Consider the following 19,083-nt stretch of genomic DNA (forward strand, 5'->3'; position numbering starts at 1 on the left):
CTCCCCCGCCTGCAGCTCGAACTTGGGCAGCAGGTCGTGCAGCGACTGGGCGATCTTCGTCAGCTTCTCCGTCTCGAGCTGCCGCTGCCCGATCAGCGTGCCGTGATGGAGTCGGGGATCTTGCGCAGCCTTCTTGGCCTTGCTGACGCCCCTCCAGCTTCGCGAGCTCTAAGGCCTTGGTCGCGTTGGCCTCGCCGGCCTTGGCGAGCTCTTCCCGGACGGCGGCCAACTCGTCCTCAAGCCCGGCCGCTCTGCCCTTGGCGGAGTTGAGCTCGGCCTCGTGCTGAGCCGCCGCTCTCGTCGCATCCTCGGCAGCCTTGACCTGCACCTCCAACAGGACGCGGAGGCCTTGGATTTCGCCGCGGTAGTTGGCGATCAGCTCGCCCTTCTCGTCCAGCCGTGCCTGGGCCGTCGCGAGCACCTCGGCATGCTCCTTCCGGGACGCTTGTAGAGTTGCCGCCATCGTGTCGAGCTTTCCTTGGAGCTCCGTGCGCTGGACCTCCAGTTGCCGACGGAGCTCGGTCTCCGGGACTACCGGCTCCCGGGTAGCCTCCAGGGCTTGCCGGGCCAGCCGCGCCTCCTCTTCGGCGAGGCGCGCCTCCTCGCGCAGCCGGGAGAGTTCGTGCCGCTCTCTCTCCACGGCCTCCCGCACCTTGCCGAGTTGGTTCTTGGCGGCGGTGTGGCGCTCCCTCACCTCATTGTAGGAGGTGACGAAGGCGAACTGCTGGTCCCGGACGGCGTCCAGGAACCGGTGCCCCTGCTCGAAGACGCTCGGATCCCAGGTAAGAGGGTTCCAAGCGACCCCGGCGAGGGTGCCGAGGTCGGTGCCGGGGAGAGCCCCCGAGGATGATGAAGCCCCTGCTGCCGAAGTGGAGCTAGGCGCGGGGTCGCCATCTTGCTCCCGGGGGTCTTGCCGTCCTTCCCCGGCAACTTCCCCCGCGCCTAGGCTCCGGGACACCGGGGTTGGAGAAGGCTCCCTGCTTCCGGTGGGGGTTGCCCCCTGTTGAATGACGGGTGAGCCCAAGCCGGCCACGTCTGCGGCTTCGGGCGCGTCACCAGGTGCCGCCGTGTCCGTTGCAGTGGGGCTGGACATGGGGGCCGTTTCCGACTCCACCTCCGCCCCTGTGGTCCCGACGACCGAGTCGGGGTCGACCACGACCGCTCCTGTTCCGGGCGCGGGCGCACTTGTGCCTGCAACCATGAGAGGCATTAGGATCGGCGATGGCCGGAGCTATCAAAGGCGAACAAGGGCGACCGGAGCGGTTACCTTGTGTGGCCGATGGGCTTGCCGGGGAAGCCCCCCCTACCTCGCCTGCGCCAGCGGGAGCGTCCAAGGATCTTGCCGCGGGCGAGCTGCCGCTTGCTGCAGAAAGAGAAGGTATGTTCGTGAGTTTGGCTAACAGGAATTGCAGTTGCAGAGAATCAACGAAGACATACCCAGTGCCGGCCCTGTCTCCGTTGGGGCTGGGTCGCCAACGGACGCGCCTGCGCCGCTGCTGGCCCCCGCGGCAGAGCGATCGGTGGCGCCGCCGGCGTCAGCGCGCGTCCTCTTCCTTGGCGTGCCGGGCAGGGAATCGCTCCTCGCCCTCTTGCTGGCGCCCGCCGGCGAGGAGGACTTCGGAGGGTTGCGCCGGAGCGCGAAGCCCCGGAAGACCCCCCGCGGTGTCGTCATGACCTGGAGATCTCCGGGTGTCGATGGCGATGCCGCCGCGGCGCCGGGCGCCAAGCTCGCGGAGGCCCCCGCTACCGGGGCGAAGGCCGTCGTCGGGGTGCCGGTGACCCCCGCGGGTGCTGACGTTGCCGGGGTACCGGCGGGCACCCCGGGACCGGGTCCCGTCGCGGAGCTGGCGGCCGCCACCAAGGCAGGGGCCGCCGCCGAGGCACTTGCGGCCCCTGTTGCCGCGGCTGCCGTCGAGGTATCGACGGGCGCCCCAGGAGCGGCGGCCGCCGCCAGGTTGGGGGCCGTTGCCGGGGCGGACGTCGCTGTTGAGGAGGTGGCTGCGGCCGCCGCGAACGCCCTCGACCTTCTCACGATCAGGGGCGCGCTGTCGCTGCTTTCCTCGTCGTCGTCCTCCACGGCGACGACTTACGGGGACGCAGCCACCTGGCCCGCCTCATCCTCCAGCGACCGAAGGGAGGGCCAGCTGGGCTCGGACCCGCCCTCGCTCTCCTCGAGCACCTGCTTCCCTTGGGGTGCTTGCGGGGGAGCGTGCGGGACCCAGGTGGGGGTGTCGTCCATCAGCCCCCACTCGTTGCAGGGCGGGAAGGCGCCGACGATGTCGCTGAGCGCCCTGATGCCGGCATGGAGAGCGGAGACCCCCGGCGGGAACTCCGTCAACTGGAAGATCTCGCCGGAGATCCCAAGCACCCATGTCCTGAGGGACTTCAAGTCCATGTCGTCCGCCTGGAGGCGTGTCCTGTCCCCGAAGCCCGTGTACATATATAAAGGACCTAGACTCCTCCATATATAAAGGACTAGGAGGTGGGAGCCAACGCAGATCGAACTCCCACGCATACCCCGCATACACCCATCCTCGCCAGATCAACTCTGCGAACCCTAGCCTCCGCGGCTCCATTGTAATCTCATCATCAATATCAAGCTCAGACAAGCAGGACGTAGGGGTATTACCTTCCGAGGGCCCTGAACCTGGGTAAATCATGTCCCTCGTGTCCTTGTTAACCGACGGAGTCGCCGATACGCACATTGCGTGTCTTCTCCCTGATCTAGAGCTCATCAAGATGGGCATTGTCGAAGGTAACCCGTCGTCATTGGCGCCGACCGTGCGGAAGACGCTCGTCGGATCTACGACTCCAGCGGCCTCATCTTCATCGGGCGGGTCGTCGACTCGGGCGGAGTCGATGACTCTCGGATCCTTCCACTTCACCGCTCATTCACCAGCCAGGCGCGCAGCCTTCGACTCGCTGCAATCTGGCATCGATCTCACGTTTGGAGATTACCACATACGGGCCGACGAGACCGGAATCCTGCAATTCCCAGATCTCATCGCACCCCCACTCGAAGAGCCACGACCCTTCGCTGCGGTTAGATCGCTCTCGACATCCGATACCTCACGCTCCAGCAGCGACAGGAAATCGGACCCCGATCTGTTCTCTACCGGATCGGAACAATCTTTTCCAGCAGAAAGTCCCGTCCATAGCGATGCAGGCGACTGCTCCGATCAAGAAAGTTGCCGCGACGGCAACGATGCGGAGGCTCCGAGAAACATCGCTCAGGTCTTCATGACGACCGCCGCTGACCATCAGTCGGCTCAGAACAACTGCACTCCAGGGGAGACGGCTCGCGTCCGGGAAGCCATCAACTCTGGAGCAGCCATAACCAACCCTACCGTCGCAGAGTTACAACTTCTCAACCGTTGTCTCCTCCAGGCCCGTGGGGATCTGGTCAAAGAAAGACAGGACCTCGACCAGGCGAGGAGGCAGCACGAAGAACGAGCACGACGAACGACTCGAGAGGACTCGCTCGCGACTCGTCCCCACACAGGCGAACTCGCCGCAGGAACCGACTCAACAGGATGCCAGCCGGCGACCGAACTACTCGGAACCTTGAGTCGAGCTTCCTGTCGGTCGACGATCGAGGTGACATGATCCCCGAAACCCCTGAAGCCGCCATCATCGCGGCCAGGGGCTACCTGCAGACGATCCGACCGCCGGAAGGAGACCCGCAGTCTGACGTCCATAGGCAGATCCTGGATAGCTTGAATAAGGCGGGAGCCTCCTGCATCAGCTAGGAGCCGGCGGTCGAAGGGAGAGACTCGATTCATATCTTACCATTGTAATTGGCTTAGACTCTCCCTGAGACCTAGACTCTTCCATATATAAAGGACTAGGAGGGGGGAGCCAACGCAGATCGAACTCCCACGCATACACCGCATACACCCATCCTCACCAGATCAACTCTGCGAACCCTAGCCTCCGCGGCTCCATTGTAATCTCATCATCAATATCAAGCTCAGACAAGCAGGACGTATAGGTATTACCTTCAGAGGGCCCTGAACCTGGGTAAATCGTGTCCCTTGTGTCCTTGTTAACCGACGGAGTCGCCGATACGCACGCTAGGTGTCTTCTCCCTGGTCTAGAGCTCATCAAGATGGGCATTTTCGAAGGTAATCCCTCGTCATTGGCGCCAACCGTGGGGAAGACGCGTGTCGGATCTACGACTCCAGCGGCCTCATCTTCATCGGGCGGGTCGTCGACTCGGGCGGAGTCGAGGACTCTCGGCTCGTTCCACTTCACCGCTCATTCACCAGCCAGGCGCGCAGCCTTCGACTCGCTGCAGTCTGGCATCGATCGCACATTTGGAGATTACCACATACGGGCCGACGAGACCGGAATCCTGCAATTCACAGATCTCATCGCACCCCCACTCGAAGAGCCACGACCCTTCGCTGCGGTCAGATCGCTCTCGACATCCGATACCTCACGCTCCAGCAGCGTCAGGAAATCGGACCCCGATATGTTCTCTACCGGATCAGAACAATCTTTTCCAGCAGAAAGTCCCATCCTTAGCGACACTGGCGACTGCTCCGATCAAGAAAGTTGCCGCGACGGCAACGATGCGGAGGCTCCGAGGAACATCGCTCAGGTCTTCATGACGACCACCGCTGACCCTCAGTCGGCTCAGAACAACTGCACTCCAGAGGAGACGGCTCGCGTCCGTGAAGCCATCAACTCTGGAGCAGCCATAACCAACCCTACCGCCGCAGAGTTACAACTTCTCAACAGTTGTCTCCTCCAGGTCTGTGGGGATCTGGTCAAAGAAAGACAGGACCTCGACCAGGCGAGGAGGCAGCACGAAGAACGAGCACGACGAACGACTCGAGAGGACTCGCTCAGCGAGTCATCTCGCGACTCGTCCCCTCACATGGCGAACTCGCCGCAGGAACCGACTCAACAGGATGCCAGCCGGCGACCGAACTACTCGGAACCTTGAGTCGAGCTTCCTGTCGGTCGACGATCGAGGTGACATGATCTCTGAAACCCCTGAAGCCGCCATCATCGCGGCCAGGAGCTTCCTGCAGACGATCCGACCGCCGGAAGGAGACCCGCGGTCTGACGTCCATAGGCAGATCCTGGATAGCTTGAACAAGGCGGGAGCCTCCTGCATCAGCCAGGAGCCGGCGGTCGAAGGGAGAGACTCGATTCATATCTTACCATTGTAATTGGCTTGGACTCTCCCTGAGACCTAGACTCCTCCATATATAAAGGACTAGGAGGGGGGAGCCAACGCAGATCGAACTCCCACGCATACACCGCATACACCCATCCTCGCCAGATCAACTCTGCGAACCCTAGCCTCCGCGGCTCCATTGTAATCTCATCATCAATATCAAGCTCGGACAAGCAGGACGTAGGGGTATTACCTTCGGAGGGCCCTGAACCTGGGTAAATCGTGTCCCTTGTGTCCTTGTTAACCGACGGAGTCGTCGATACACACGCTACGTGTCTTCTCTCTGCTCTAGAGCTCATCAAGATGGGCATTGTCAAAGGTAATCCCTCGTCATTGGCCCCGACCGTGGGGAAGACGCGTGTCGGATCTACGACTCCAGCGGCCTCATCTTCATCGGGCGGGTCGTCGACTCGGGCGGAGTCGATGACTCTCGGCTCCTTCCACTGCACCGCTCATTATACATCATCAAGTGGTAATTAATATGCATGATACATGAATATGGTTTGAAACAAAAGATTGTGCGGCTTTTGCAACATAGAGCAAAATTTAACTTGTATGCCATTTTTATTCACAAAACAATTTCTTTTCTGGTCCTAATAGACAGAGAACAAGTTTAAATAATTTTATAGCAAGCTAACATGCTCAAAACTATTTTGAAATAATTCATTTGAAATTTAAACCATAAACCACCATTCTGTAAATTGATTCTGACTAAGTTGTTCAAAACTGAAATTAGACAGTGCCAAAATGTTCTACAAGTTGTGACGATTCCAGAAAGGTGCGGAACACAAATTTTGGACAAACGGTTTGAAAGATATGATGCTTTAAAGTTGTAGGGGCCTTTCTGTAAAAGTGCAATATTTAATTCGGCCGAAAAAAACAATGCTCTGCCACGTGGCAAAACTTGACTGGCCTGGTTCTAGGGTTCCGGCCGGCGGCGGCGCGGGGCGGCGCAGCGCGGGCGGGCGGGCGACGGAGGCGGCGCGGGCGAGCGGTGGGGGCGGTGGGGGCGGCCGCGGGCGTCGGCGGCGCACGGGCGCGTCGGCGGGGCGGTCAGGCGGCGGGCGGCGGCGGCGCACGGGCAGCGGAAGCGCGGGCGGCGCGCGCAGGGGGGCCGCGGGCGCGGGCAGGCGGGAGGAGGGGGCGCGCGGCAGAGCGGGAGGCGGAGAGGCGCAGGCGGCTCGGGGCGCGCAGGCGGCCGGAGGCGGGGAAGACGGGCAGAGGACGGCGGCGCGCGGACGGCGCGCAACCTTGAAACCGAGCGCGTCCAGGGAGAGGGGAGAACGGGAAGGTGGCCGGAGATGGGAGAAGCTCACCGGAACGGCGACAAAACGCGAAGAACGGCGACGGCAGAGAGCAACTCCGGCGAGAAATTAATCTCTAACCGAAGCGAAATTGGGCGAGCGGTTTGGAGGAAGTGGAGGAGAAAAGCGAGGGCTTCGGGGTGACGCGCGGGGTTTCGGATTTGGAGGTTCGTGCGCGAAGAAATCGGAACGGAATCGTGGGCGACTCGGAGTCGTGCGTGGCCGGATTTCTCGGGAGACAGTTGGAGGAAGAAGATGATGCGTGGGTCCCACCGGTCAGTGAGGGAGACCAGGTGGTTCGGTCCGGTCCGGTCCGGTTCGGTCCGGTCCGGTCCGGTTTTCCTCGGTTTTTCCTTTTCTTTTATCTATTTTCTGTTTTTGAACCTCAAAATTGACTTGAAGCTCCAAATCACTCCAAATAAAATGCAAAAAAATTTGTAAAATCATATTTTCATATGATCTAACTTTTGGAACAAGAGTTTCCTCAAAATAAAATATTGAAAAATACATTTGCCTATAAAATGGCTTTTAGAGCCCTTAGGCTATCGAAACAATTATCTTTCAAAATATTCAAAAGCCAAGTTGTGGGATAGCTTTATATATGCATTAAATCTCTTTTTACCACAATACCCTCATGAGTTAAAATGCAAATACTCAAAAGCAAGATCAATGACCAAAATCAAATAAAGGCGTTTGAGCAAAAGGGTTTTCTGGGCAAAATCTTGGGTTTTCAAAGTGATCAAATGCAAGGGTGACATGATGCTTATGATATGCAATGCATATGAAGAGTTTTGCAAAATTGGGATGTTACAGAACTAACCCCCTTAAGATGAATCTCGTCCTCGAGATTCCTATTGGTTAGCGAAAAGGTGTGGGTGGTCTTCTCGAAGATCATCCTCGCGTTCCCACGTAGCTTCTTCTTCAGTGTGGTGATTCCATTGAACGTTACAGAACTTGATTGTCTTGGAATGGGTATGTCTTTCCGCTGTTTCCAAGATCCTGGTTGGTTTCTCTTCATATGTGAGGTCGCTTTGAATCTCCACTTCGTCAAGTGAAACTGTATCCCTTAGTGGCGTATCGGCCATTTCCGGGTGACACTTCTTTAACTGTGAAACGTGGAAAACGTCGTGGACACTTGTCAACTTTTCAGGTAACTCCAACTTGTAAGCTACCTCTCCTTGTCGTGCTAGAACCTTGTAGGGTCCAATATAGCGTGGCGCTAATTTTCCTTTAATCCCAAATCTTTTAACTCCGCGTATCGGGGAAACTCTGAGATACGCTCTGTCACCAATCTCGTTGATGACATCCCTTCGTTTGGGATCTGCATAACTCTTTTGTCTGGATTGAGCTATCTTAAGCCTGTCTCGAATCAGTCTGACCTTCTCTTCAGCGTCCTTTATCATGTCGGGTCTGAATAGACTGCGGTCTCCTACACCATCCCATAGCAAAGGTGTCCTGCACTTCTTGCCATACAAAGCTTCGAACGGTGCCATTCCAATACTCGCTTGAAAACTGTTGTTGTATTAGAACTCTGCATATGGTAGATTCGCATCCCAGCTAGATCCATAGTCTAGAGCGCAAGCTCTTAACATATGTTCAAGAATTTGGTTCACTCTTTCTGTTTGTCCATCTGTCTGTGGATGTAACACTGTGCTAAACTCTAGTCTCATGCCTAGAGACTCGTGCAATTGTCCCCAAAATCTTGAGGTAAATTGGTTACCTCTGTCTGAAACGATCTCTTTAGGAACTCCATGTAGGCATACAATCCTAGACATGTATCGTTTGGCCAACTGTGCACTTGTATAGGTAGTCTTCACTGGTATGAAATGGGCAACTTTGGTCAAACGGTCAACTACTACCCACATTGAATCATAACCAGATCTTGTCCTTGGCAAGCCAGTGATGAAATCCATGCCTACTTTATCCCATTTCCAGTCTGGCGCTGGCAATGGTCATAGTAACCCAGCTGGTTTCTGATTTTCAGCCTTGACTCTGCTACAAACATCACACAGAGCGATATACTCAGCGATGTCTCGCTTCAATCCGGTCCACCAAAACTTTTCTTTCAAGTCCATGCACATCTTTGTATTACCGGGGTGGATTGAGTATGGTGAATCATGAGCTTCCTGTAGTATTAGCTTTCTGATCTCGGGGTCTTGTGGTACACAAATACGCTTCTCAAACCATACGGTACATTGATCGTCCTCAACGAATCCTTTTGCCTTTTAAATAGCCATATTATCCTTTATCATCCTAATTTCTGAGTCTTCTTTCTGGGCTTCTCTAATTCTGTCCAGTAGAGTGGGTTGTACTTCCATGTTGGCTAAGTAACCTTCCGGAACTATCTCCAATCCGAGATCCTTGAATTGCTCACACAATTCAATAGGTAATTCTCCAGCTGTGAGTCCATTAACAGAGCCTTTGCGGCTCAAGGCGTCAGCTACTACATTTGCCTTTCTTGGATGGTATTGAAGATTCAGATTATAATCCTTGATTAACTCTAACCATCTTCTTTGTCTCAAGTTCAATTCTTTCTGCGTGAATATATACTTCAAGCTCTTATGATCGGTGAATAACTCACATTGCTTTCCCATGAGATAGTGCCTCCAAGTCTTGAGTGCGAGCACTACCGATGCTAATTCCAAATCATGAGTGGGGTAATTTCTCTCATGATTCTTAAGATGTCTTGAGGCGTATGCTACGACTCTTCCTCCTTGCATCAAAACACAGCCCAATCCTAGACGCGAAGCGTCACAGTACACTTGAAAATCTTCCAGTAAGTCGGGTAAAACGAGGATGGGTGCTGATACTAGCCTCTTCTTCAAATCCTGAAAACTTTCTTCACACTTATCAGTCCATTCAAACTTCTTTTTTTTCTTCAAAAGCTCAGTCATAGGTTTGGCTATCTTGGAGAAACTCTCAATGAACCTCCTGTAATATCCAGCAAGTCCTAAAAAGCTGCGAACATCTCCGACGTTCTTAGGGACTTCCCATTCAGTCACCGCTGCTACTTTAGCGGGGTCGACGGCAATTCCATTTCCTGACACAATGTGTCCCAAGAAACCAACTTCAGACAACCAAAATTCACACTTGCTAAATTTTGCATAAAGCTTGTGCGCTCTAAGCTTTTCCATGATCAGACACAAATGTTCTTCATGTTCTTCTTTGCTCTTCGAGTAAATCAAAATGTCGTCGATGAATACTACGACAAACCTATCCAAATATTCCATGAATACCTTGTTCATCATATTCATGAAGTATGCCGGGGCATTGGTTAATCCAAAAGGCATCACTGTGTACTCATACAGGCCATACCTAGTGGTAAATGTTGTTTTGGGTATATCCACTTCTCGGATCTTTAACTAGAAATAACCTGATCGAAGGTCGATCTTTGAGAAAACACAGGCTCCTTTCAATTGATCAAATAGATCATTGATTATGGGTAGTGGGTACTTGTTCTTTATCGTCACCTCATTTAGTGAACGATAGTCTATGCACATCCTTTGGCTCTTGTCTTTCTTTTCCACAAATAGAACAGGTGCTCCCCATGGTGATGAGCTAGGGCGAATAAATCCTTTGGCCAACTGTTCTGCAAGTTGCTTCTTCAGTTCCTTCAATTCATCTACAGCCATCTTATACGGTCTCTTGGCTATAGGTCCACTTCCGGGCAATAACTCAATAAGAAATTCCACATCTCGATCTGGTGGCATGCCTGGTAATTCTTCTGGAAATACATCCGGATATTCCTTCACTATCGGTACATCCTCTAGACTAACCCCCTTAAAGAGAATTTACCTTGGGTATCTCAAGCTCATAGGTTGACTTGAAGCGGATTCGCTTCTTCTCTGGAGTTGTGAGTGTAATAGTCCTCTTGACACAATCTATAAGTCCTTCATACTTGGCTAGCCAATCCATTCCTAGGATCACATCCAAGCCTTTTGATCCTAACACTATCAGGTCTGTGGGGAAAATGTGTTTTCCAACTTCTAGTGTCAGCATTCGGCATTCACAAGCCGTTATCATCTCTCCCCCAGGTGATTTCACCTTCATAGGGTTCCCTAAGGTACTAGTGGTTAATCCATTCTTATGCACAAAACTCCTTGAGATAAAAGAATGCGATGCACCGGTATCGAATAGTACGAGTGCTTCAAAAGAATTTAGACGGAAGGTGCCGATTACGATACCTTGCTCCTCCGTGATTTCTTCCACGTTGGCGTGGTTCACATTGCCCTTCTGGAATGGGTTAGGCTTTGCTCCAGCCTCATTGAACTTCTCCGGACAATCATTGGAGTAGTGCCCCATCTTGTGACACTTGAAGCATTGCACTTGGCTCATATCCCTGCCAGTGGTGCGGTTCTGTCCTGGGTTGCCTCCATTGTTATGGACACTTCCTTTGTTGTTCTTGATCCTTGGATGCTGGTGTTGGTGGTTCCGGTTGCTATTACCTCCCTGGTGGTGGTGGTGGTGGTGTCCTTGATTTCCATGGCGGTGATGATGTCCACTCCCTCCATGGTGATTCTGATGATTTCCACCATGCTTAACCATCGAAGAGCTGCCACTACCCTCGTACTAGGTGCGCGGCTTCTGGTGTGGTCCAGCGTGGTTGTTGCCATGGTGAGGCCTCTTCCTCCTGTTTTCCATCTGATTCTGCTTGTTTTCAAGAATGATGGCTTTGTCCATGAGGGACTGATAGGTAGGGATGTAAACAACTGCTAGTTGAACGGCGAGTTTGTCGTTCAAGCCATCCAAAAACCTTTCCCGGCGTTTTGCATCAGTGTTGACGTCATCCGGGGCATAGCGAGACAACTTGTTGAAGGTCTCGATATACTCTGACACAGTCCTGTTCCCTTGTCTTAGTTTGTGTAATTCCCTCTTCTTCAAGCTCAGTACGCCCGCAGAGATGTGGGCGGTGCGGAAAGCATCTTGAAACATTTCCCATGTTACCTCTTCCATGGATGTGGTAATCTGATAAGTCTCCCACCAAGCTACGGCAGGTCCTTCAAGTAGGTGAGCGGCAAACCTCACCTTGTCAGCTTCATCACAGCCAATTGTCACTAGACACTTGCTCACGGAACGGAGCCAATCATCAGCTACAATCGGTTCCGGGGAGCTGGTGAATGTTGGTGGACGCAGCCTCAGAAACCTAGTTAACATGTCCACTTGAGGTGGTGGGTTGGTGTTCTGGTTGTTGTGGTTGTTGTTGTTGTTGTTCATCTGCTGGGTCAAAGCCTGCAAAATCTGGGTCTGTGCAGCCAGCAGTTGCTGCATGGTGGCGTTGTTGTCCTGACCCTCCCCAGTGGTGTCGGCATCGCGGCGAGTATCGCGTCTCGGCGGCATCTGTTTTGGCACAGCATAGATGAGAAAATAGATAGACAGGATCTAAGGGAAAACTAAGCCCCACAACACAGGCAATACAACAGTTCAAACAACAAGCATAACACAAGCATGACAATTCAATCATGAAACAAGTCGTCTATAAAACAAGCAAAAGCATTCACTAGGATTTTAACATCCAAAACGAATAGTTCACAAGGCGTACCAGCCCAAAATACAAGTGAAAAGCTGCAAGTAAAAACACGAATCTACATTGCCATACCACAACGACGGCATGGTCAATGACTAACACGATAACGAATATAATATAATAAATAGTCTGGCGGGCTCTAAGCTGAAACTAAGGAAGTGAAAGGAAGTTGGAGTTCCCGGAGTTCTTCACCTTGGAACGGATGCGGGTGGCAGGTGTGTCCATCTCCTGCGCCTCCTGTGGCTCCATCTCCTCGTCTTGAGGGGGTGGTGGAGTTTGTGCTGGTGCAGGGGTGGCATTGTTGACCTGGGCTTGGAGTTGATCATACTGAAGTTGCAGGAGATCCTTCTCGTACATAATCTGCTCCATGATCTCGTGCATGTTCAGGATAACATCTCCCCTGCGGTTCACCTCGTTTGTCTTCAGCGCTAGTTGACCTTGGAGTATCCCCACCTGGTCTTCAGCTATGTCCGCTCGGGTCATCTCGTTGTAGAGACTCTTCCCTATGTCCACCATGTTCTGCTCTAGAGCTTGAAACTGAACATCCTCCCTGTGCGGATCCTCGCCTAGGATCTCCGGTCCCACGGCATTCCCGTCAACAAGTCGCCTTCCGAAGCTACGAAAGACAGAGTCCGGAGGCAGTTCATCATGGTACGACTCGCACACATGAGCTATCGCACGTTGCATGGCGAACTGGAGTCCCAGCATGAAGTCGGGGTAGCGCACGGAGTAGGTGATGTCGGGCGTCAATGGGACAACAGTCCGTCCTCTGATCTCCGTGTCGATCTCCCAGCGGCGTGCACCTCCTTGGGATCCCACCGGCTCAGCACGTCCTCGGAAACAGGGTGCTGCCAGGTGCAGTGTCGTGCACAAAGTAGCAAGCTGTTTCCCAAACGGGATGTCGTCGTCAACTGTCGGGTAATGGACGTGTGTGAAAGGTGGCTCATCTCCGAAATTTGGTGGACCATTCATCTACAAGATTTATGATGGAGGGAAGGAATTAGTCATATGATCAAGTAGGTGGATGCATAAATAAATATAATAATGACAATATAAGGTGTATGTTATGCAAACATGACGTATGATTGTAATAGTGGAAAGCATGACATTGCAGTATAAGGTGTATACAAATGCATATAAAATCTGAAGATGCAAGTGGATCTCTGTGCTTTAGTGCTAGTCCCTGGATCGACTCACTAGCAGACACAGTTTCAAGATGTAATATCATAGAACAAAGGTCTCAATATTACAACAAATCATCCAGAATTTTAAAGGTACTTACAACTCGCATAACCTCACGGCTTAGCTGGAAATAAACAACTGTTTAGCAGCGGAAAACGAAAGATACAAGGGCACATCAACACCACGGTGAGAGCGTGTTGGAATGTAAGCCCGTAACCCAAACAAGCAGAACGTACATCTTACTCGTCTTCGAAGCTTCCTGCATCATTAAACGATGCAGCCACTAGGGTCAATACATTGAATGTATTGGCAAGATTCACTAGGAGTTATATCAGAACCTACCAAGTATATGCATAATGTGGCAAAGTGGGGTACAAGGCTATTTGCATAAAAGCTTAGTTATTGAATCCTATCTTTTAATTAGATAGAATTTTATCACTATTGGACATGGGGTAGACACACCCATGCTCCTATTATCCTAGAGCACATTGAAGTGGATTCATCATGAAGCGATCCCCCTTCACCAAGGGTTCGATCTCTGTGCTTACTTGTACTAGTGCCTGGATCGACTCACTAGCACACACAGTTCAAGATGTAATACCAAGATACAAAGGTCAAAAGTACTTTATTACATCGTATCATCCAGAAATTAAATTGTACTTACAAACTTGCATGACCTCCTAGGCCAGCATAAACAAATAATGTTCAAATTTTTATTTTATAAAACCGGGTGCCACGTGTCAGCATCTAATTGGTGCGTATCGGTTCGGTTAAAAATTAAAACGGGATCTAATCTTAGCCCTCGGATCCGGATCGGACGGACGAGGGGAGTTCTAGGGTTTACCGGGCGGAGGGGCGGTCACCGGAGACGGAGGAGACGGCGGCGCGGGGTGCTCCGGCGGGGCTGGCGACGCGGGGGTGGCCGGGGACGGCGCGGTGCGGCACGGCGGAGACGGGGGCGCGGTCGGCGTGGGCTCGGGCGGCGCGGGTCGTTGGCTAGGTCGAAGAAGACGCGGCGGCGCGGGCACGGCTCCGGCGAGCGATTCGGACGGCCTGGCGGTGTGCGAGCGAGGGCAAACGGGGGGGAAAGGAGAGGGGGTCGCGGGGCTTAAAAGGACGCGCTCGGGCGTGAAAAAGGAAGGCCGGAGGAGGAGATTGCGGCGGCGAGCGCGTGGGGACGGCGGCCGGGAATCGCGGCGGCGGCGCGGGGCTTTCCTTCCGAGGAAGAAACCCCTGACAGGTGGGCCCCACCTGTCAGCGGGTGCGGGCGCTGGGCCGGTGGGGCTGCAGGCGCGCGCGAGAAGTTGGTCCGGTTCAGCCCAATTCGGCCGGGCCGGTCCGCTTGCTCCCTTTTTTTTTCTTTTACCCTTTTCTTTTTCTGTTTTTCTTATTTCTTTGATATCTTTTGATTTTGAACTCCAAATTGGTCCAAATAAATCCCAGAAAATTTGTAAAATCATGTTCTACCATGATACAACTTTTAGAAGTAGTTTCCCCTCAAAATAAAATTTATAAAAATACATTTGTCCTATAATTGCCTTTAGGGCTATATATCCATTTAAATAAAATACTTTTTCAACTCCAAATAATTATCCAAAAATTATGGGATAGCTTATATCTGCAATAAACCCCTTTTATACTTAAACCTTAATGGTTTGAAGATCCAAAGCTCAAATGGGTGTAAACCCTAGGGTTTAAAATGAAACAAAAATCTTTCCAAAGCCCTTTTGAGATTCAAAATTTGAATTCAAATATGCAATTGTGGCATGATGCTTATGAATGCAATGCTCATGTAAAGGTTTGAAATTTTGGGATGTTACAGACCTAACCCCCTTAAGATGAATCTCGTCCTCGAGATTCGGTGTGGTTAGCAAAGAGGTGTGGGTGGTCTTCTCGAAGATCATCTTTGCGTTCCCAAGTGGCTTCTTCTTCTGTGTGATGGTCCCACTGGACTTTGCAGAACTTGATGGTCTTGGATCGGATCTGCCTCTCAGCTGTATCCAAGATCCTGATCGGTTTTTCCTCAAATGTGAGGTCACTCTGTAACTGGACTTCCTCCAGTGGAATTGTATCCCTCAGGGGTGTGTCGGCCATCTCGGGGTGACACTTCTTCAATTGTGATACGTGGAAGACGTTGTGGACATTGTACAGCGCTTCCGGCAAATCCAGCTTGTAGGCTACCTCTCCTTGTCACGACAATATCTTGAAAGGTCTGATGAATCGGGGTGCTAACTTCCCTTTTATACCAAATCTCTTGACACCGCGTATCGGTGAAACTCTGAGATATGCTCTATCTTTAGCTTCATAGGTAACCTCCCTACGTTTGGAATCTGCATAGCTCTTCTGTCTTGACTGAGCCACCTTCAGTCGGTCTCGGATGAGTCTAACCTTTTCTTCGGCATCCTTTATCATATCCGGGCCGAATAGGCTACGGTCTCCTACACCATCCCATAACAATGGTGTTCTCCATTTCCTTCCATACAAAGCTTCAAACGGTGACATTTCTATGCTGGCTTGGAAGCTGTTGTTGTACGAGAATTCTGCATACGGCAGATTGTCATCCCAGCTGGATCCATAATCCAGAGCGCAGGCTCTCAACATATCCTCAAGAATCTGATTTACTCTCTCGGTCTGTCCATCCGTCTGCGGATGAAAGGCTGTACTGAATTCTAGTCTCGTTCCTAGAGACTCATGTAGTTGTCCCCAAAATCTTGAGGTAAATTGGGTACCTCTGTCTGAAACTATTTCTTTGGGTACCCCGTGTAAACACACTATTTTGGATATGTAGCGTTTCGCTAACTGTGCACTAGTGTAGGTGGTCTTTACCGGTATGAAGTGGGCAACCTTGGTCAAACAATCAACCACTACCCAATTAGAATCATATCCTGATCTAGTCCTTGGTAGACCGGTGATAAAATCCATACCAATTTTATCCCATTTCCAATCCGGTATAGGCAATGGTCTCAGCAACCCTGCTGGCTTTTGGTGTTCTGCCTTAACTCTACTGCACACATCACACAAGGCAATGAACTCTGCGATGTCACGCTTCAATCCGGACCACCAAAATGTTTCCTTGAGGTCCATGTACATCTTTGTGTTTCCAGGGTGGATTGAGTACGGTGAATCATGGGCTTCTTGCAAAATCAACTTTCTGAGTCCTGGATCCTGCGGTACGCAAATGCGTCTTCCGAACCATATGGCACCCTGGTCGTCTTCTCGAAACTCTTTGGCCTTTCCAATAAGCATATTCTCTTTTATTACTTTTATTTCTGAATCGTCCTTCTGTGCTTCTCTAATCTTATCTAGCAGTGTGGGCTGCACTTCCAAAGTGGCTAAGTAACCTTCCGGTACTATTTCCAGCCTGAGGTCCTTGAACTGTTCGCACAACTCTGGTGGTAATTCTCCAGCTGTTAGTCCATTTATATAACCCTTGCGGCTCAATGCATCGGCTACTACATTAGCCTTGCCTGGATGATATTGCAGACTCAGGTCATAATCCTTTATTAGTTCTAACCATCTTCTCTGCCTCAGGTTCAGCTCCTTCTGGGTGAATATATATTTCAGGCTCTTGTGATCCGTGAACAATTCACAATGTTTCCCCATCAAGTAGTGTCTCCAAGGCTTCAAGGCGTGCACTACTGATGCTAATTCCAAGTCGTGAGTGGGGTAATTGCCTTCGTGGCTCTTTAGTTGCCGCGAAGCGTACGCTACAACTCTTCCTCCTTGCATCAACACTCCTCCCAATCCCTGACGTGAGGCGTCACAGTATACTTGAAAATCCTCTTGTAGGTCAGGCAAAACAAGGATGGGCGCAGACACTAGTCTTTTCTTCAATTCCTGGAAACTTTCTTCACAGTTCTCGTTCCAGGTAAACTTCTTTTCCTTCTTCAATAGCTCAGTCATGGGTTTCGCTATTTTAGAGAAGTTCTCAATGAACCTCCGGTAGTAACCAGCAAGTCCAAGGAAACTGCGGACTTCTCCGACATTCTTCGGGGCCTCCCATTCTGTAACTGCTGCAACCTTAGCTGGGTCAATGGCTACTCCGGCTCCTGACACTATGTGTCCAAGGAAGCTGACTTCTGATAACCAAAATTCACACTTGCTGAATTTGGCATACAGCTGGTGTGCTCTCAACTTCTCCAAAATCATGCGCAGATGTTGCTCATGCTCTTCCTTGCTCTTGGAATAGATTAGTATGTCATCGATGAATACTACGACAAACTTGTCCAAGAATTCCATGAACACCTTGTTCATCATGTTCATGAAGTATGCAGGTGCATTGGTCAAACCGAATGGCATCACGGTGTACTTGTACAGTCCATACCTAGTGGTGAATGCCGTCTTGGATATATCCATCTCTCGAATTTTCAACTGAAAATACCCTGATCGCAGATCGATCTTTGAGAACACTTGAGCTCCCTTCAATTGATCGAATAAATCATTGATTATGGGCAAGGGATACTTATTCTTTGTCGTCACCTCGTTTAGTGAACGATAGTCAATGCACATCCGTTGGCTGTTGTCCTTCTTTTCTACAAACAGGACAGGTGCTCCCCATGGTGATGAACTGGGGCAGATGAAACCTTTCGCTAACTGTTCAGCTAGCTGCTTCTTTAATTCCTTCAACTCATCCACAGCCATCTTATATGGTCTCTTGGCTATGGGTCCACTTCCTGGCATTAACTCAATAAGGAACTCCACATCACGATCTGGTGGCATGCCTGGTAATTCCTCTGGAAATACGTCCGGGTATTCCTTCACTATTGGTACATCGTCCATGCTAACCCCCTTAAGAGCATTAACCTTGGGTCTCTTAAGCTCATGGGTTGACTTGTACCGGATGCGTCTCTTGTCTGGGGTAGTGAGTGTGACAGTCCTCTAGGCACAATCTACTAATCCTTCATATAAGGTCAACCAGTCCATTTCCAGGATTAGGTCCAGTCCTCGGGAATCTATAACTATGAGATCAGAGGGAAAAATGTGTCTCCCAATACTTAGCGGTAGCTGGCGACAGTGTCGGGTTGCTATCATTATTCCACCCGGTGAGTTTACTTTCATAGGTCTACTCATGGTCTCAGAGGGTAATTTGCCTCTTTCTACTAATACTCTTGAAATGAACGAATGCGACGCTCCAGTGTCAAACAGAACTAGTACTTCAAAAGCATTAATGTGGAAGGTGCCAAGTATGATACCTGGTTCCTCGGTGATCTCTTCCACATCCACGTGATTCACATGGCCCTTCTGGAATGGATTGGGCTTGTTCCCAGTGCCATCCTGGTTGTCTGGACAGTTGGTGGCGTAGTGTCCCATCTTGTGACATTTAAAGCATTCCACCTTGCTCATGTCCTTGTTGGCATTGTGATTCTGACCATTTCCATTCTGGCCATTGCCGTTATTCCTACCATTGCTATTGCCATTGATGGGCCTTGGGCGAGGGAACTGATGCTGTTGCTGATGCTGGTGCTGCTGAATTGTAAGCATTAGGTTTCATTTCCATTCGCAATGGACTTTCTTTTAACCATGCTTTTCCGCAACAACGTGCGGGGAATTCATCTAGTTGGTATAGATAGCCACAACACAAGACAAATATGATTGTCAAGCAACTTTGCACAAAATATCCCGCAAGAAGAAAAAAAATCCCCTCTTGGAGAAACTTGTGCCTCGCCGAACCGTCATCCACCGACATCCTCCAACGCCACCATGGCAGCGCCGAAAAAAAAGGGCAAACAACTGCCATACCAAGATCTAGAAGAGCACTTTCGCATGCAAGGATGCTTTCCGAGCCGATGAACCGGACCATCGCAAGCAACGACACCGGGACTTTGTGGCACGTCGGCCGGATATCTTCCCCGTGGTCACCAGAACTCGACGCCGTCAACTTCATC

This window comes from Brachypodium distachyon, chromosome 1 (genome assembly GCF_000005505.3).
Source record: "Brachypodium distachyon strain Bd21 chromosome 1, Brachypodium_distachyon_v3.0, whole genome shotgun sequence".
Lineage (NCBI taxonomy): Eukaryota > Viridiplantae > Streptophyta > Magnoliopsida > Poales > Poaceae > Brachypodium > Brachypodium distachyon.